Source organism: Pelodiscus sinensis, chromosome 1 (genome assembly GCF_052426305.1).
Source record: "Pelodiscus sinensis isolate ZL-2025 chromosome 1, ASM5242630v1, whole genome shotgun sequence".
Classification (NCBI taxonomy): Eukaryota; Metazoa; Chordata; order Testudines; family Trionychidae; genus Pelodiscus; species Pelodiscus sinensis.
Genome location: NC_143052.1, coordinates 180,643,192 through 180,664,762, shown reverse-complemented (window position 1 = coordinate 180,664,762; position 21,571 = coordinate 180,643,192).

Genomic DNA, 21,571 nt, shown 5'->3' with positions numbered 1-21,571 from the left:
AATATAAGCATGAATGACAGTTCAGAGGTTTCTCTTTCAAGTCTGGTGTTAAAATGTCTTTGAAGCAGGATGCAGGTAATCAAGTCATTGAGACAATGCCCTTTCTGGTTGAAATGGCAAGAAACTGTTTTTTCTTTGTGATATGCCTGGGTCTCGACAAAGATGCTAATTACCTTACCCATTACAAAGATAGCTTCTCCAATTATCACCCCTAATATCATTAGCTCACAGATATTAACCTCCCCCCTCATCTCCCCTCTGTTCTGAAATTTGATTTGTCCTTTTTATATGTGCTCACTTTTTTTTGATTGTATCACTTTGGTATATGTGGTCATGCCAATTTTCTTCCACAATTTGATCTGAGGAAGTGGGTCTGCTCATCACCTAATAAACCATCTTGTTAGTCTTTAAAGTGCTACATAGTCCTGTTTTTTGTTTCAGCTAGACTAGACTAACACGGCTACATCTCTATTACTATTCTAGGATGTGGAAGGTAGTGTGCTAGCCAGGTGATGTCTTTATTCATACCTTTGCGATGGGCCCCAAACTTGTAAATGAAGTTAAGTTCCAAGGCATCCCTGTGTGTTTGGCTTGTGGAATTGGCCAAAATCACAACACAGTGATTTTGAGATCTGTTAATGAGTGCCCGGGAAGGTTAAAGTTTTCTCCAACAATTTGCACCTTCTCTGTCAGCTTCATGTAACACAAACACTCTAATTCGCTATTTTTTCCCTTCCTTCTCCCATCCCCGATTTATTTTGGAACTGGACATGTAATACTTCATTCATCTGAAGAAGTGGGTTGTACCCACGAAAGCTTATGATACCATCTACATGTTTTGTTAGTCTTTAAGGTGCTGCTAGACTATTTGTTGTTTTTTGGGTTCAAAAACGAAATAGATAAATAAGTTCAGGAAGCATAGGTCCCTAAATGGCTATTAGCCAAAATAGTCAGGGATGCAACCCCATGCTCTGGGTGTCCTATGCCTCTGAGGTCAGAGGCTGTGACTAGGGATGGGTCGCTTATCCTTTTCTGTTCATTCCCTCTGAAGCATTCAACGTTGGCTACTATCTGAAGACAGGATCCTGGGCTATATGGACCAGTGGACTGACACACTAACCCTGTTCATATGACTATAAATATTTATTCATTGTTGTCAATGGGACTAGTTACATGTACAGTTACAGGGAGGATCAGACCTTGAATCCATAAGAGTTAGTGTAGTACATGATGCTTAAGAAATACTACATCCAGCTTGTTAGTACAAAAACCACTGACAGTGGATTTTATAGGTGTGCTCTAGTCATGTGCAATATCCCACAATGTGAAATTTTGATAGGACTCTTTCTTACCCTTCCCCCAAGAAATTCCTTGAGTATTTATGACCATTCGTGCAATTCCCTATGTAACCATTATGCATGTGTGTTATGCTCCATTTTATGTTAATAGGACTCTTGCTACACACAGTCTTCCAGATTAGATTGTGTTGAATGAATGAGGCAGAGATATTCAATAAATCAGACAGTTCTGTTAATTTCTGCCTTATTTATGGTCAAATAGTATTTGAAGTCAAAATCGTATAAAACTGGATTGAATTTAAATGTACATAGTTGTAGCCAGTTGTGAAACAAGATAGGATAAAGAGAGAAAAGGGTTTGATAGATGGATAATACCTGAGTATGGATAATGTGCACCAAATGAAGCAAGGGCCACTCTTTTATTATAAAAATAAATATGGTGCAAAACAGATGCCCCAGTCATTGAACACTGTTTAACATATGCACCATGGTCCAATCCAGCTTCTGTTGAGCTTTGTGGCAATCAATTTGGTTATGGTGTGAGGCAGTGATCATACAGAAAGAAAAGTGTATGACCATGGAGTTAAAGTTAGTATTGCAAGCCATGCACATAAAAAGACAAGGCTGAATTCCAGTTTTAACTTCAGCAATTCCTCACTTTTGAGAACTTCACTTTGCAACCTTCAAATTCTTTCAGCATCAAATTTTGGGCAAATTGTGTATTAAAATTACCTTTCTCCTGTAAGTTATACATTAGAAAATAATGAATACCAAGTATGGTGTAGCAAGTACTAAGAATGAAAATGTAGCTACCTTTACCTTAATGTTATTATTTCTATACTTTTAAAATGTAAATAGAAATTCAAATACCCTTACATTTCACACATTCTCTAATAAAAATCTACACATGATATGCCTTGCCTTGTGCAGTGATGTTACTCTCTACTTTTGGAAAATGTTTGCCTTGTTCTCCAGATTGTGGAGTAAAAAGATATTTTAGGTCTCATAATGCTATTTCAGACAATTAGCAAAGGGAAAAATATTTTAGGCATATTGCTCTAATTTGAAATTAACTTAAACTATCCCATTTGGCACTTCAGTTCTTTATTAAAAGCATATGTGTGAGTGCATGGTATCTTAACTGGGCCTTTAGCACTGAGGTGAAATTCACCCAGCGTGAGATGTAACAAAGGGTGTGTCTACACTGCACCCTTAGCTCAAAATAAGCTACACAATTTTGTGCAGCACAAAATTTAAAAATAAACCACTCCTCTGAAAGGTTCCTTAATCCTTGTGGAATGAGGTATACAGAGACGTCAGAATAGCAAGCCCGTTATATTTCAAAATAACGGGATTGTTTAAAAGATTCAGAACAGCTGGTTCATGATACCAGAAGTATCCCGTAACAGTGCTGAAGTGTAAATGTAGCATTATACATGAAAGGATACATGCTATAGATAATTTGCATAAAAATTGGGGGAGGTGTACAAAAATATGAATATGCCCTCCAGATTTCATCAAACTTGATTTTGATAGTGATAAATGTTGATTATATTCCTTGGTTAAGCAGTGATTCAGCCAGGAAATAGTCAAATGCCTCCTGAAAATGAAGTGAGATAGACTCCGAACATATGTATTCTTTTCGAATAGGAGTATGATATTTGACTTACAAAGAAAAGGAGTTTGAATTTGAAATTTTTTAAAAAATGTGCAAAGTAACTGTTTCACAGAACAATTTTAGCACGTGAATGTACACAACTTAAAAAGTCAATATATCAACTTTTAAAATTATTTAATTTTTATGTAGTTCAAATTGTATCAACAGCTTCCAGAATCTAGAGATCATAAAATTCTTCAGTCTCTGCCTAAATAAATTACTTTATATTGACTTTATAGCTTTTTTGGAAGTTTTTCAAATATTCCTGGCTTGGAGTAAAGCGACTGAACAAAAATCCAACAGTTTATTTTGTTTGTCTTGTTAAGTTTGCTTTGTTTTTAAGCTTTTTAAATAAAGTTCAGAGCTGATTTCAAGTCAGGACCCAACTATGAGTATAATAGACTTTTTTTTTCTGAGATGGAATGAGGGATTAGAATTAATGTTTCAACTCCTTTCTATGTTAGCATTTATCAGAAGTCATTATCATCTGAGTGCCCCATCTGTATGGACGAAAAGGAATCTGTCAACCCAAATAATAATGAATGAACATCCACTTAGTACACCACCATCTAATTTCTCGGGTTTGTGGGTTTTTTTGTTTTGTAATTGTATCAGCGTTCTAAATATGTTATGGTGCTCTTATTAGCAGAGAGACCAGTGATTGAATGGGCAGCGACACTGATCTATATATACAGAGAACATGCAACTTTCTCCCACCCAAATGGTCATTCTGTGACAGATGAAAAGCATATCAGAGAAAGAATGTGGGATGGGCAACCTTGCACTCTCACTCCTATTAATGCTAGGACTTCATTCTCAGACCCATCTATCTGCTTGCTACCTCTTCTGATGCTCTTTCACTATTTTTTAAGTCTGTTTCTGTGCTGAATTAAATTAACTTATCTGTTCACCAAGAGTATTTAAAACAATGTAAACAGCAGACTCAGTAAGGACAATGCTGCTGCAGAGGATTACTGATGTTTCACATGCAAAGTTTCAGCACACTTTTTCACTGTAATCATTGTTAGCTTGATCATAAAGACTGTATCTCCATTGTGCATAGTTTTATACTGTGCAAGTTGGGATTCTGCCTTGAACGGAGAGCAACTGGCTTTTAATCACTTTTCTTCCATTATGCCACAATTAATCCGGGATTTTTCTCAGCACAGTAATTAGGATTCCCCTTAATTATAACCTCATAGGAAATAACATACTGAAGTCATGTTCCTTATGCTAGTTTCATAGTTTCCCAGTACAATAGATAATAACATTTTCCAGGACTAGGTCACACACATTACTTTTTATTTTAATATTTTCCTGTTCATCTCTATCTCATGTATTTTCCTTGCACCTGCACATAAAGTTTCTGAACAAAATACTATCCAGTTTGAAGGTAATATGTAAGAGAAATGCATAACAAAGCTTACACAGACTGTTGCATTACAATCTGTACAGTTGCTGACACAACATTGCCACTGCAGGTTTAATTTATCCCTTGTCAGGAACTATTGATTTTGGGATAGGGTAGAAAGTTCTTCTTGATATAGTGCTAAGTAGCAGTATGTCTGAACTGTATTCCACTGTAGAGAAGCAACTCCCTGTCTTAGGACGTCAGTAGCACTTACACTTCATTGGTAGAGTCTGGTACAGTGTCAGATGCAGTTTGTTAAAACTGCAGTTAGGTAACAACTGAATTTCCAAGGCTTTATAAAAACATAAGGGCAGGCCTAAAGGTCTTCTTAGAAAAGGAGAATTTCTACTTTTTGTTGCTAGAATTCACGTAGCGTTCACTGCTTCATCTTCTACTCTTTCTTCTGGTTCACAGAACATGTAATCTTCCGCAACAGCTGTCTCTGGCAACAAGAGAAAAGCCTATGCCATGAATGCCTAAGGGGTATAAATCTGACTAAACTTCTTTCTGTGTCTTTTGTGGGCTACAAGAAGAAAGAATTGAACTAAATGGTGATAGTACTATGCAGGAAGCAAAAATAAATTCACTTTTTCCCTAGACCACTGTATCACACCCCATAGGAAAAGGTTAACAGTGTTCTTCCCATTAAATGCATTAGAAGAGAGGTTCTTAATGGCCGAATTATGTTCAAATATTTGTGTTGCTCTGAATAGAAAGATCAAGCACAGAACTTGTAAATACACTTTTTCGCTTGTCATGTTATATCTTCAGAGGGGTAGCCGAATTAGTCTGTAACTAGAAAAACTTTAAAAACAAGTAATAGCCTAGTAGCACTGAAAAGACAACACACAGAAACCCGTTGGAGAACACATTAACCTACCCAGGCACTCATTAATGGATCTCCGCTTCACCCTGTTGTTTCAGGCCAATTCCACAAGCCAAATACATAGGGAAGGATTGGAACTTAACATCATTTACAAGTTTCATTCTTATGCAAATGGTATGAACAGGGATGTCAGCTGGCTTGCACACTACTTTCCACATCCGAATGACTTAGCCAGCCATCCAAACAATTGTTCTAATCAGCCTCTTGTAACTTGAACAATGTATTCGCTGTCTTTTTTCTCCTTTCCACCCCCTCCATCTCTCTCTCCCCCCACCACTTTCTTTCTTTATTCTTGGATCTGGACTTTTAATACTCCAGTCATCTGAAGAAGTGGGTTGTGTCCACGAAAACTCATACCACCATCTACATGTTTTGTTAGTCTTTAAGGTGCACTAGACTATTTGTTGTTTTTTAAGTTTTTCATGTTATACCTGTAGGTTTTAACTTCACGAACACACATAATTTACATTAGTTCTATTTTCAAACCATTGAAGTAGGCAAAATGCTATCACTCTGAGTCCTGCATGGTCTTCTGCTGTATGGAATGCATATTTTGAAATGTTGTACTTAAACAGATCTCTATAAATCAATAATATGCTATGCAACACTGTGACATCTTTCTTTGTTATGCTAATTCTTCCTTCCTTGCTGTTTCTGGAACATCTGTTTTGTGTAGCAAAGATAGCACCAAGTATCCTATAATATACAGAGAAACCAGAGAGCAACCCTCAATTTTACCATCTGATAAAACACTTTGCTGCATCTATGCATGATATCAACAGAAGCCTCTTTGCTAATAGACGTGAAGCAAAGGGCTAATAAGTTAATTCAGTCACGATGCACATAAAATATTCTGGACCTAAAACTTCTTGTGGCAGTTTTATATACTGCATGGTTGTTCATAATATTTTTTGCATGGAGTATAGGAAAGGAGAAATAAACATGATTAGCTCTGGATACCTGAAGTATAAATGAGATACTCAAGAGTAAGGAATATTATAAGAATAAGCAGTAAATTACAGAGTATTAGGAAGCAAGATGCTCTCATAAAAAGGTGCACACTTCTCCAATTGAAGAACACAAGACTTAACAGGAGTGCAAAAGGAAAGAAGAGAAGCAACATGTGGCATAGAAGAGATGCATTACAGAAGTTTCTCTTTAACATTAAAGTCAAACCATAGATAAGAAACAGCAAGATAATTTTAAGTTCACTCCACTGCTTGAAGAAAATATATTATTTTGATTACAGGAGTGCCTCTGGGCCCCATGGCACTAAGCATTGTGGTGAGAGAAAACTAACAGGTAGATGATGCTGTTAAAAGAGGCTGGGGATGGGAGGGAGGGTAGGATAACAATAATATGAATGTTTATTTTCATCTAGTAGAGGGCATGGATAACTTTATGATCAAATGAGACTCTGCCTGCCTGTGAACGATCAAAAAAGAGCTATTACTTGTTTAACATTCAGATTCCGACACAGAAGGCAAACCACAGCAAGGAAATGCAGTGTTAACACATGGACGTTATCCTTTACTTATTTAAATACATATTTATGGATTTTTTTCCCTCAGTTACTCATTCCCGTTTACATTTCCATAAGGAGTCCTTAGGAGAACTTAAAGGCATTGAAAAAAATCAATATAAAACAAGCTTATTTTTTTTTTAAATTACAAAACTTTAGCTGAACATGGTTTCAGTTCAGCTTGAAAAAGCAGGTATGGATTCTGAGGGCTTACTCCAATCACATTCAAAGGGACCATAATGAAGGGCCTGTTAGAAATGCATTAGACTAGACAGACATAGAGTTGCATTAAAGGCCAAATCCTCTGTCCAGTGCTTGGGTCAAGTAATTAAATGGCATGTTGGGCAAAAGTGCAGGGGAAGAAATGGAAGAATTTCTTCCTCCCAGGATGCAAAGCTATTTCCTGAAAGACACTGCAGCCTAATGAAGCCCATTATACAGCCTCCATCACAGGCTTATTCCCCGAGAATGGTATGGAACAAAGATCTGCAAGCTATCTTGCTACTGTTGAAGAAGAAGTAGAAGGAGTTTGCACTGAGGTGCCAGGCTACCGAGGAGGACATAGTCCTACACTGCCTCTGACAGGGTACCTTAACAGAAATACTCTGAGTCCACTGGCAAAGGGCTCTAGAAGAGGAAGGGCCTTGATTTTGCCCAGAAAATGCAAAATTATGTAAATTAAACAAAAATCACAGACTGACAAAAACTTGTAATGTTCTATCTCTCTGAGTGCGTATACACACAAACACACACACTTTGAAGTACAAATTGGACCTTCTTGGTCTGGCACCATTGAGACCTGACCAGTCCCGAACAAGAGAATTTGCCAGACCAAGGGATGTCTCCTGCCACTGGCTCCCAAGACCGCCCAAGCAATCATCCTACCTTGCCTCCCCAACCCCCTGGGCAACAGAAGCTCTGAGTCTTGCAGCAGGTCTCGAACCCCGCACACCTGGGGGCAGCAGCGGGACTCCAGCCCTGGCCCCACACTCTAGAGGGCTGCAGGAGCCTGGTCCTATGCTGCTGAGAGGCTCGACCTCAGCCCCGAGCTCCTGGAGGCTGCCATGGGGCTCTGGGGCTGCCGTGGGGCTCCAGCCCATTGCTGACCTGTGCTGCCATGGCCCCAAGCTGCTGGGGACTGCTGGAGGCTGTGTCAGGGCTCTGGTCCTGGTCTTGTGCTTCCCCCCAGCCGGGCTGCTGACCCTGTTGCCCTGGCCAGCTTGCCTTCCTGCATTTTGGCTCCTAGACTCTCTGATCCAGGAGCATCTGTGGTCCTGCCAGATGACGGATGTTGCCAGACCAGAGAGTACAAGTTTTTGGAGGTACAATCTGTATGATGCCTTTTCTATGCATAACCCTCCTTTCCTTCCTGGGTTACTCAGGAGCAGGCCATGCTCACCTGTTTGCCTGGGCAGCTGGTGTTTTTAACATAAAAGGAGATCCTGAGTACCCCAGTGGTGATGTTGTATAATTGGGGATCCCCTATACACCTTTGTGCTGCTCCTAAATGAAATATACAATGGCAATGCCTCCACCAGGCTGACCTTGTACACACTTACTACTGTGCCTTGGAACTAAGTTCTAAACAACAATTTTAAATAATATACATCAAATTGATTAAATTAGAATTAACACACCTTTACTTAACTTAAAGAAACATGGTTTAACAGATTAAAAATGAATAAAATCAATTAACAGAGTATACAGAAATAAACAAAACTTATCTAACTGGCATTTACCCCGGACACCATTTATCCCACCCCAGAGTGTGCACTCTCCTGGATACAGAGTCCCAGACACTTGCTTGCATGGGCACACTTAAAGGTCTTCAGCTGGAGTGGAGAAAGTGCTGGGCAGGTTCTATGTGTGTCAGTCCAGGCAGGTAGCTAGCTGCAATATCCCACTGCCACTGGAGCAGGCTCCACCAAATGCCAGCAGCTTTGGTTCACTGGGCAGATCACTCTAGCTGTTTTTGGACCCAGAGTCAGTTTGTCTTCTGTGCTCTGTCCCAGGCATCACTTTCCCAAAGAGCCACAGTTACCTTCTATGCAGGTTTATGCAGGCCCTTCTCAGCCACAGGCACAGCCAGGTTCTCTCCCCTGCAGGGACAATTACCAACAGCCCCTGAATCAGCATGCTAGATCCAAGCCCCAGCAGGCTATCAGTAATAGTCTCTAGTTTCAACACAACAGCTCCTGGCCTGGAAAAGGCTCCACACCAGCAATCTGACTCCTTTCCTCAAAATGGAGTCTCCCCTAACTCTCTCTCTCCCTGCCTAGACGAAAGCAAGAGTTTTTCCCTCAATTTTTTTCCCAAGGGCTCATGGGAGTTGTAGTCTCTAGGTGCAGCACAAAGGATCCTTCCAGTAAAAATCAGAGGCTCCTGTAGTAAGGGACTACATATAATTTACCAATACTCTCAGCTCCACTTACAATATAGTAGAGCTTGTCAAAACCAGGGAAGCCAATAGGCTTGCTAGGCCCCTAGGCAATGTGTGAGTGTGTGGGGGAAGGGCTGGCTTTGCACTCCAGGAAGGGGCTCAGGTAAAAGGGGAAGTTCTAGTATCACTGCCCAGACACTCTGGAGCATTCCCCTCCTCTCCCCTCCCCTCCCCCCACAAACGCACGCGCACGCTGGCTCTTAGAGCATGTGGTGTGGGGCTCTGCAGTGCACTTTCCACTACTCCAGATGCATTAAAGGGTCATTGCCACACTAGCAGAGGTGGTGGCTGGAGGCCCAGGCCCCTTTAGAATTTCTGGGTCGTGGGGTAATAGACCTTTCGGCCACCCTCCTGTCCTCCCCCCGACGGACCTGGTCAAAACTCAGAATTTTTATTTTGTGGGAAATTCTATGTGTTTACCTTCTTGAAAGAAATAAGTCTCAATGGAAAATTGAGACCTTCTTGAAATGAAATGTTTTGCTATTTTTTGTCAATTCCAAATAATCTTCTCTTAAGTAGCAACCTCAGTGATCCTTTTTACAAACTCATAGAAGTGTAGTATTAGAAAAGACCTCAAGAGGTTTCTCTGTACTTAGGCACTGAGTCCACAGGTGTATCACAGCAAACACACACACACATGCACACACACATGCACACGTACACATATACAAATACACAAACCCGTGCCAATCATATTTATAATTATTTATCATGATTGTGTTGTGTCTTTTGTCTGTGAGTGAACATCAGCAATAAATATAGGCTCCTTGGGAAATTCTGAGACATCTCTTGCAAGCATGAGCTACTGGTACAGCCCAGCAGGGTAACAGCATATGAAGCTGTGTTTGTAATGGAGATTATACTTCCATTCTAAAATATTTTTCAGTGTAACTTTTTAAAACAGTTATCTTTTTCTGTTTTAAGCTTCCTCTGCTTCTTCTGATGCCCTAAACACAAACAATTTTGGAAAACTTCCTCAAATTCTATTTAGCAGCTTTGGAGCTCTTCATATGTAAAGACGTATTTTATCAGTAAAGAAATTTTCAAAGTCACTTTCTAGGAGCAAATAAATAAAAAATGCATTGCCTTTAAAACTTTTATGTTGATACGTATAGAATCTAGAGTGAGTGTTTTGCTTTGCTTAAAAAAGAGTTCTCTTTTATAATAACAAAGTTATGAAATACTTTAAAATATCTGTGTTAACTTGTCCTACTGTATTGTGCATAGAAACCCAATTTTGAATTGCCTTGCTTTTGTTCAATTAAAATCTCAATCTAAGCATTGCATTTTTTTCAAATTATGTAAATTCCTTTGATTGGAGACATTCTTCTAAGCATTTTCCCCCTTAATTTTAATCAGTGCCATATTTAGTGATAAATGCATGAAGTTGAGGATGTAGCAGTTCTTAGGGCACCATCTTGTAGTGTATGCTCAGAAGGAGGGAAAGCCACAGCAAAAGAAACTGGACAGAAAGAGGACTTGGAATTGTGGCTGGCCGGCATTTAGATACTGCTGCTATACTACACAACTTAAAGCAGGGGTGGGCAATAATATTTTGTTGAGGGGCATTCTGTGAATTTTGGAATGTTGATGGGGGGAGCTTGATTTAGGCCCCCAGAAGGGGCATGGTGCCAGGTAGAAGGGGTGGAGCTGGGGAGAGAGTGATAGAGATTTTCTGTGTGTGACACGGAGACTGTGACACAGAGGTTATGTGTGTGTATTTGACAGTGTTTGACACCAAGGGTGTGTCTAGACTACAGGGTTTTGTCGACAAAAGTGGACTTTTGTAAACAAAACTATACCTGCGTCTACACTGCCGCCAAGTTCTGTCGACGTAACGTCGAGGACTCGGCAGTTTTGTTGACGGCTGTAAACCTCATTCTACGAGGAATAATGCCTTTTGTTGACAGAGTTCTGTCGATGGAAAGCGTTATTGCATCTACACTGTCATGTCGACAAAATGGCTTGCTTTGTTGACAGAATTGGTTGTAGTCTAGATGCTCTTTGCCAACAGAAACTTTGTCGACAGTATCTGTCAAAAAATCTTCTGTCGACAAAAGCCTGTAGTCTAGACATACCCAGAGATTGCAAGAGTGTGTGGCACAGTAAGTGTGTACAGTGACTGTACACGTTAGGTAGAGAGACAGTGTGTGACACAGAGAGTGTGTGCATGTACAGTGACTGTGTGTGCGAGTGACGCAGAGACACAGTGTATAACACAGACTGTGTGGTACATAGACTGGGAGAGTATGTATGGCACAGAGTGTGTGTACAGCGACTGTGTGAGTGCGTGTGAAGCAGAGAGACTGTGTGGCACAGAGACTATGTGTGTGTGGAACAAAGACAGGAAGTGTGACAAACTGGGGGTGTGGGTATGTAACGCAAACATATCTACACTATGCAGAAGATTGATGCTACCACGGTTGATCTTCCAGGTTCACTTTAGGGTCTAGTATAGTTAAATTAAACTATGCTAGTATAGCACACACATAGTCATCCTGTAGTGTTAATGTGCAATGTTTTCTGGCTACAGATAAAGATTAAGAAAAATTGGATGAACTTGTTTCTGTTTGTGCCATGCAGGCTATGGTATCAGTTTCAGTACTTTCCATAACATCCTGATTTTCCTTTCCTTTCAATGGCTATGCACAGTGAATCTTGTCCCAAGCCAGCAAGTCCATTTAAGAAAATTAAGGCAATAACCTATATCCACTGACATATCATAAAGGGAAGATATGAACATGAAGTCCAGAGTGGTAAGTATGGAGGAGATAAATTGAATATGGGCAGGTGGCATTGCTGACCTCTTCCAAAAACAGACCTCACAAGCTTTTTAGCTAGTTAAAATTGACCTTCTTATTAGGTGTTGGTATTATTTCCAGGGGGACTGAAAATTAATAATACAAATCCAAGCCTGTTCCACAAGCTTGGTTACTCCATGGTCCTTCTGTAAGGACAGTTCAGCCTATCCTCAATCCAATCTTTTCTCTTTAGGGACTTCCTAACATCAAGGTGTGGTAATGAGCCACTTGCCTCAGTTAGTCAACAGAAGGTATGTCAACATTTCCCAGCAGAATCAACATTTCTCAATAGAGTGAGGTCTTTCAGGCAAATGCTGCCATCCTCTCTCAACCAAGCCATGGAAATATTTATTCTTTATTACGTCAATTGAAGAGTACAGTAAAACTCCAATAGTATGGCATCCAATACTCCGGCACTCCTGATAGTCTGGCATCAAAATGGCAAGAGCCTAGTGAGTGCGCTTTGACAAAAAATGAGTCACAAGGTAACAGCGGCAACAGCTGAACTGAGCAAAAAGGGTAAAAAAGGCTTAAAAAACTGAAACATTACAGTATACTGTATACAGTATGTACAATAAAAAGGGTTAAGAACACTTTATGTACAGTATATAATGTATACAGTATATATATATATATATATATATATATATAACCAGTTTATAGTACCTCCTGATAGTCCGGCATATTTGATAATCCGGCACCACCTACGTTCCATAGGTTCCGGATTATCTATAAGTCTACTGTACTTATAAAAACTCAAGTAGCTAGAAGACCAGTCGTGCACTGTATGTTGTAATAAAATGAATTTTATGCAGAGGACCTCCTGTTCTTTAAGGAGTCTGGGACAATTTGATGGAGACCTGGATCTAGTTCTGAACATCTTCTCTTCAGGAAGATGATATAAAAGTTACATCATCAAATGATAGGGTACAGAAAATGGGGAGGCTGTGTTGGATCAAAAATCACTAATGCAAATAAGGAAATTACACCGACTTTTCTCAGAAAAAAGTAAAGAATGGCAGAGATGGCTTTAAAACCACCTTTTTGCCTTCCATTTTCTGAAATAATCTATAGCAACTTTAAGGCTGCTCTGCTGTACACTTGGGCTTCACATGACTTTATAGTGACTGATGACACCATCTTGGTAACTAATTGACCATTCATTATCAGTGGTAAATAGGTCAATGGAGGGATGATAGGAGTTACTGTAGAGAACTTTCTGGGTGTCTGGCTGGGTTTAGCTGATTGCCATATTTTGGTTCGGGAAGGAATTTTCCTCCAGGGTAGATTGGCTGAGGCCCTGGAGGTTTTTCGCCTTCCTCTGAAGCATGGGGTACAGATCACAGCTGGAGGATTCTCTGCATCTTGGGGTCTTCAAAGTATTTGAAGGCTTCAATATCTGAGATATAGGTGAGAGGATTATTCTAGCAGGGGGTGGATGAGATTCGGTGGCCTGCTTTGTGCAGGGGTTCAGACTAGATGATCATAATGGTCCCTTCTGACCTTAAAGTCTATGGGTATGTCTACACTACAAAGTTAATTCGAACTAACGGACGTTAGTTCGAATTAACTTTGATAGGCGCTACACTAGCGCTCCGCTAGTTCGAACTTAATTCGAACTAACGGAGCGCTTAGTTCGAACTAGGTAAACCTCATTGTACGAGGACTAAGCCTAGTTCGAACTTACTAGTTCGAATTAAGGGGTGTGTAGCCCCTTAATTCGAACTAGTGGGAGGCTAGCCCTCCCCAGCTTTCCCTGGTGGAAACTCTGGCCAACACCAGGGAAACTCTATTGTCCCCCTCCCGGCCCCGCAGCCCTTAAAGGGGCACGGGCTGGCTACGATGCCCGTGCCAGGTGCAAGCCTGCCAGCACCAGCTAGCAGACCCTGCACCTGGCACGGCTCAAGCCAGCCACCCAATGCCCCCCAGCTCTCCCCCTCTTCCCGGGACCAGGCTGGCGGCTCCCGGGAGCTTGCCAGGGACGGCAAGAGGCGGGCACCAACCTGGTCTAGTGTGGACATCGTGGACCTCGTCCACGACCTCCACACTAGGCACAGGAAAGTGGCCGTCTAGGGCAGGAGAGCTTCCAGCCTGGCCACCCAGGAGCAGGTGTGCATGAAAATCAAGGTGGTCCACTGAGACCCCCGACCCTGAGCCCTGAGCTTACAATGGCCGTCCTGGGTCAGACCAAAGGTCCATCTAGCCCAGTAGCCTGTCTGCCGACAGCGGCCAACCCTACGAACCCTGGAGGGGATGGACCGATGACAGTGACCAAGCCATTTGTCTCATGCCATCCCTCTCCAGCCTTCCACAAACTTTGGGCAGGGACACAACTCCTACCCCCAGGCTAATACCACTCCATGGACCCAACCTCCATCACTTTATCTCACTTCTCTTTAAACTCTGTTCTAGTTCTAGCCTTCACAGCCTCCTGCAGCAAGGAGTTCCACAGGTTGACTCTTTGCTTTGTGAAGAACAACTTTCTGTTACTAGTTTGAAGCCTGCTACCCATTTCTTTCCTTTGGTGTCCTCTAGTCCTTCTATTATGGGAACTAATGAAGAATTTTTCTGTATGCACCCTCTCCTCCCCACTCATGCTTTTATAGACCTCTATCCTATCCCCCCTCAGTCTCCTCTTTTCTAAACTGAAAAGTCCCAGTCTCTTTAGCCTTTCTTCATATGGTACCTGTTCCAAACCTCTGATCATTGTAGTTGCCCTCCCCTCTCCCACCCTCTCTCTTTCCCTCTCCCACCTCCTTTTCCCAGTCTCCCCGAATTTTGTTCAATAAAGAGAGATTCTATTTTTGACCTCACGTTTTCTTTATTTTGTACATCAGGAAGGGGGGCTAGGGAAGGGTAAGTGGAAGAGGTGAGGGAGGAATGGGGTACGAGCCCCCGATGGGGAGGACTGGGCTGGCTCTGCGGGCTTCTGGGGGTGGAAGCTCTCCTGCAGCCCCCCAATTGACCCCTCTCCCCAGATGGCAGCCTGCGGCAAGTGCAGCCAGTCTGATGGCCGAGTGCTGTGATGTGCCCAGTGTGGGCACTCAGGGCACTCCAAGCCAGGACTGCTTTGCAATCGGGGCACCCCTGAGAACTATCTGTCCGGGGTGGGGGTCGGGTCCCTTTAAGCACAGCCCTCGGCTAGCCTGAGACAGCATCTCTACGCTCTAAGTCCTCATCTGATGCCCTGCCGGCACTGCTTCCGGCCAGTCTTAACCCCGGTTCAGGGTTCACTTAATGTGGACATGCTAGTTCGAATTAGCAAAACGCTAATTCGAACTAGTTTTTAGTTCTAGATGCGTTAGTTCGAATTAGCTTAGTTCGAATTAACTAATTCGAACTAAGTTAGTTCGAATTAGCGCTGTAGTGTAGACATACCCCAGGAGATTGACTGTAACAGTGCTGATCTTCTGGTAAGTGAAGAAGTGGCCTTTGTGAACTGAAGGTAAAAGAGAAAAAAAAATTAGTAACATATAAATTTATAACTTGTTTATAAAGCAAAAATGAATTTACAAGCCTATTTTTGTGACTTCTTAAAAGTGTTTTTTTTTTCTTAACTGGCTCTAATTATTCTTGAACCTTAAAGAATATATTATACAGGTAATATTGCTCATTTTGCATATGTACAGGAAATGTTAGTCATAAAAGTGACATTAATGTATGACTGGTTAAAATTCTTGTTTTTAACCCATACAAAGCTCAGCTGTTATTAGTTCAAATTGTTTGGGTTCTTTGTAAATGTAAAGCACAATAGAAATGTGATTCTGGAAAAAAAAGTTGTTTTCATGGAAATTTGGTTCATAGTGAAATGTTACAGACCTGTTATTAACAAGATTGACCTTTGCCAATGAGTAAATGGTGTCTTTTACATCATTAATCAAAAACTGAATATGGACTACATTTTTTCTCTGTAAAGCTTGGACCCTGGTGACCAACAGACTGTTACCCCATGTCAGCATGTATTAGCCTGAGACAGCATCTCCATGCTCTAAGTCCTCCTCTGATGCCCTGCCGGCACTGCTTCCGGCCATCCTTAAGCCTGGTTCAGGGTCCACTTAATGTGGACATGCTAGTTCGAATTAGCAAAACGCTAATTCAAACTAGTTTTTTAGTCTGGATCCATTAGTTCGAATTGGCTTAGTTCGAATTAACTAATTCGAACTAAGTTAGTTCGAATTAACGTTGTAGTGTAGACGTACCCATATGGATTTATTAAATGAAGAATTAACAATCCACTATAGTGTTAAAATAAAGGGGATGCAGCTTCAGAGGAGTACCTGAGTTAGTCTGTAACTAGAAAAACTTAAAAAACAACGAATAGTCTAGCAGCACCCTAAAGACTAATAAAACATATAAATGGTACAACCCACGTCTTCAGATGACTGCCATTATAGGGTTAAATTGAAGGGGAATGAGCTATATCTCTCTCACACACATACACACATCTATTCATTCCCTCAGGCACTCACATACTTACACAGACCAAAGGTTGCAGAGTGAGCCAAGGCATATTAATTCCAGAGGTTTCCCTCTAGCCATTGATCCTGACTAATGAGCTATTGGGAAAAAGAGCTTCTGCCACATGCTCTCTCATTTTATCAGAATTGGGAAGCACATGTAATGCAGGCAGGGTACTTCCTCCACATTCCTCACAGAGGAGCATGCTCAGACCTCCCTCCATCCTGGTCCTTTGTTTGCTTAGAGCATGGGTGTCTCTGTGATTGCCTTAATTAGTCATCACTTGGCTCCTGGCTCTAGGTTTCATCCTTGCTGTTTTCATGCCCAGATACAGTGGCAGCCTCCATTCACACTTTCTCTCCTATCGCATGGAATGTAGCTGTGACGGAGAACTAGGTACCACAGTCAGAGAGAGAGAGAGGGGTAGGAAGGAACCCAGGGTGGGCTCGTCCCACGGGGATGGAGACTTGCGGAGTGGAATCCTGCTCCAGCCTTAAAGAGGCGGTGTTCGCTGACCTTCTAGAGCCCTGGGTTGGGGCCTGGAGGTGAGGGTGGGCCCAGATCCCCCTACCCTCTCCCTTTCCCCCGCCTGCACACAAAGGGACAACAGAAAGGGGCGAAATGACGGTGCAGGGCCACGGTGAGGATTGCAGCCCATCCGGGACACTGGGAGGGACCCTCAAACCAGAGGGGCACGCTCCCCTAGAGGGCCCCGTAGGCAGAGTCCCGCTAAGCAGGGGCAGCACGGCGAAGGGTTGGTGGAATCATCAGCACGCCCCAGGGACTAGGTGGCGTTGGGAGGGGGGGCTGGATCCCCCCTGTGTCCCTTCCACCTACCCGCCCGGGGGGAGGGGGGAAGAGGAAAAGGGAGGCGGGACCGGAGGGGGGTAAGTAAACCTCCGCGGTGCGCCACCTGACAGTAGCTTACAGCAAGTTACAAGCAAGGGACTGAAAGTTACAAAGATTACAAAGTTGCAAAGCTCAACAATCTTACAAGTTGCAGAATTTAAAAGACAAGGTAGCTGAAAGCTGCAAAAAAACCAATTACAAAGCTTCAAAGCTTAATGGTTACAAAGATACCTTCCAAAGCACAGGTACTGACTGAGAACAATGTCCATCTTAATCATCTACAAATCATCAGTAATAAAGTGACTCAGAAGACAGCTACTACCCCTCAAACAATATTATCAGCAATTCCCGGAAATCTTGAGAAAATGGTGGAGAGTTGGAAAGAAAATTGTCCCCAAACACTTAACTGGATATTAAGTTATTATTTTTATATTAATCAGTCATTTCAAGATACCTGGAAGGTACAAGAGCATGCATGTCCTATACACCAGTGCAACCTTGTCTTTTCTGGTATAGCTAACCAAGAGGAACAGGGAGTATATCAGATGTTTGCGCAAGAACCACTGATTTTGTACAGTACAAAGTCAGTGTGCGACTGCTTTTGCGCAAAATCTTGCCAGTCTAGACACAGACTGTGAGAAGAAGCAGAGAACTGCAGCCCAATTAGATGCAGCTGGGAGGGAGCTGGCTCAGGCAAATTGAGGCCAGTTGACTCCTCTGCTGTCTGTCTGAGGGCCTTTAAAAGCCTCAGCAGTTGGAGGCTGGGGAGGGAGAGTGAGAGGATGAAAGGAAGGTGGTGGAGAGACAAAGAGGAAGAAATCAGAGAGAACAATTTTGACCAAGCACTAGGTAAAGGCAGCTAGGAAGAAAACTTAAGGGCATCTGGCTGGGCTCCCTACCATTGAGACCTGCTGCAAAACCCCAAACTTGGGGGCTAAGAGGAGGAGACCTACCCACTGGTGGCTTGGGGAAAAGGGACCCTTGCCACAGGGTACGTCTAGACTACAGGCTTTTGGCTTTTGTTGACTACAGATACTGTCAACAAAGCTTCTGTCGACAAAGAGCATCTAGACTACATTCAGTTCTGTTGACAAAGCAAGCTGCTTTGTCAACAAAACCCTGTAGTCTCGACACAACCCTAGGGTGCATCTAAACTACATGCCTCTGTCGCCAGAGGCATGTAGATTAGGCTACCAGACATAGTAAAATGAAGCAGCGATTTAAATAATCGCCACTTCAGTTAAATTTACATGGCTGCCGCGCTGAGCCGACAAACAGCTGATCAGCTGTTTGTCGGCTCAGCGCGATAGTCTGGACGCGCGGGTGGCGACATCAAAGGTATTTGTCGACCATCCAGGTAAACCTCATCCCAGGAGGCATACCTGGGTGGTCGACAAATACCTTTGATGTCGACACCCGTGCATCCAGACTATCGCGCTGAGCCGACAAACAGCTGATCAGCTGTTTGTCAGCTCAGCACGGCAGCCATGTAAATTTAAATGAAGTGGTGATTAGACAGAGGCATGTAGTCTAGACGTACCCCTAGATGCAATAACACCTTCTGTCGACAGAACTCTGTCGACAAAAGGTGTTATGCCTCGTAAAATGAGGTTTACCAGCATCGACAAAACTGTTGAGTTCTGTCGCCGTTATGTCAACAGAACTCAGCGGTAGTGTAGACGCAGGTATAGTTTTGTCGACAAAAGTCCACTTTTGTCGACAAAACTCTGTAGTCTAGACACACCCACAGTATGTCTACACTTGCATCCTCTTTTGAGAGGGGAATGCAAATGCAGCTGTGTGAAATTGCAAATGAAGTGTGGATTTGAATTTCCCATGCTGAATTTGCATAATTGCTGACCACTGCTATTTCAAAATACTGCATCTCAAAATAACAAATGCTATGTAGACACAGTTATTTTGGGAAAACCCTTCTTCTGAAATAACCGGTAAACCTCATTGTATGAGGAATAAGGATTATTTTGGAAGAAAGGTTTTCTCCTGAAATAACTGCATCTACACAGTTTGTTATTTTGAAATAGAGTATTTTGAAATAGTGGCAGTCTGAAATTATGCAAATGAAGCACAAGAAATTCAAATCTGCACTTCATTTGCAGTTTCACTCAGCTGCATTTGCATCCTTCTCTCGAATGGCGGTGTAAGTGTAGATATACCCCTAGTCTTTACTATAGGACTCCTTGTTGTTTTAATGAATGATCATTGTCACTAATTTACCTGACTCAGCTTCCAAGCTAGTGTTCCCACAAATGTATTGCACATTTCCAAAAGAAAATCCTCTTTTGGAAAATAAGTGGAAAATGATATGCAAATTGTGTTTTGACTTTTCTCTGCAGTGTAGACATAGCATCAGTACACTGCACTGAAGCAGGACCAAGTAAACCTAGGTCATCCCTAACAGGTGTTTGTACCACTTGGAGGGAATGATCAGAACAGGCAACAATCAGTTAGGTCAGTCTCCTCCCCAAGTAGAAAACTACAGAAGGGCACTAACGGACACAAAAAATCTTGGAGAGATTCTCTTGCAAAGTTGCCTTCCGCTATTACAGGTAAAGAAATTTGTGACTCCTGCGTTCAAACTGTTTCATACCCAAACTTGCAGATCCCAAGAAATCTACATGAAACAAAGACTATTTACAGGATCCTCTGGTAGTATTCCTTATTTTCTGGCAGCAAAATTCCAGTGGAGCTATGTAACTTGGACTTCTCCCTGCTGAAAACAGTTTCTCTCAAACCCTAGGATAGCTGTAAGACAGCAGGGAAGAAGAGACATAGAGCTGAATATGCTACTGCTTCATTTCTCTTCTTGCTTTCAGTATCAACTTGTAAAATCTTGGGCATGTTATAACTTTTTGTTACCTCATTCTATCCTTTTTTCCCCCAAATGACCATAATGGACATTTTACAAGGGGGTTCTGAGTCTGGATTGTTTGTGAAACATGTCAATAGCTCAATGCATGCAAAAAACTGTACTGCACAAATAAGAAATTCAAGCATGAATGCTTGGAAAATAATTGGGATCCCAAATATCCTAATTTGTGTTTATAAATCTGAAGAATGCTAGTAAAAAAAGTAAAGTATCATTTACTTCTAAATATTTCTGTAGGGCAAATGACTTATGTATCTTTTGTTGACTACAGTGTGTCAGTGTGAGATTATCCTATTCAGTATAATTAGTGTCTGTGAAAGTGCTGTGCATATGCATGTTGAACATGAATGTATAAAGCATCAATTACAGGTTTCAGTAAAAACAAAAGCCTTCATACAATGAGATATTTCTAAAAAAAAAGTTAGGCAAGGTGCATCTCCTCAGGTACAGTCTCAAGATGGCACTTAGGGAATTAAGTACAGAAGTCTAGTTATTTTTAACAAGTTGCAAGCACAAATCATTTCATGGCCTATTGAACTTGTTTTGTCCCTACCTGATCTGTGTAGAAATGTTGGATAAGCTTGGCTAACTGCCTCTATTTGTTTAGACAGCTAAGGGAATTCAAGAAGAGTGGGTAGTGACTCTATTCCCCATTTGCAAGCCACTTTTCTTACTGGGGGTGTGTCTAGACTGGCATGATTTCATGCAAATACTTTTAACGGAAAAGACATCTTTTGCGCAAAAGCATCCGTGCCAGTGTAGACGCTCTTTTGCGCAAGAAAGCTCCGATGGCCATTTTAGCCATCGGGCTTTCTTGCGCAAGAAATTAACTTGCCTGTCTACACTGGCCCTCTTGCACAAGAATACTTGCGCAAGAGGGCTTATCCCTGAGCGGGAGCGTCAACGTATTTGCGCAAGAAGCACTGATTTTGTACAGTACAAAGTCAATGTTCTTGCACAAATAGTCGCGGCCAGTGTAGACAGGCAGCAAGTTTTTGTGCAAAAGTACCCTGGGGGTAGAGGGGAGAATACAAGCAGCACTAAGAGGAGACAGTTAAAAATAAATATCAATGATTTTTTTCCCCTAGTTGGATGTGTGGCGGGTTTGTCCCGGGCGCGAGCGTACGGCCCCGAGTCCCGGGGTGCAGCCCTGCGAGCCCACCGCCTCAAAGTATCCCCACGAGTCCTTACTGGGGGCACGAGCTCCCAGAGCACCCACTGAGGGGCCCCGGGGCCCTGCGAGCCCTGATTGGCCTGGTGCCTCAGTAGGGAGCCCTTCGATCTTCAGTGTCTGTGCCCAGCGGTTTAGTTCTTACCGCCCTGATCCTTTGCCCTAGTTGGAGCGTGTGGAGTGTCCCCGCA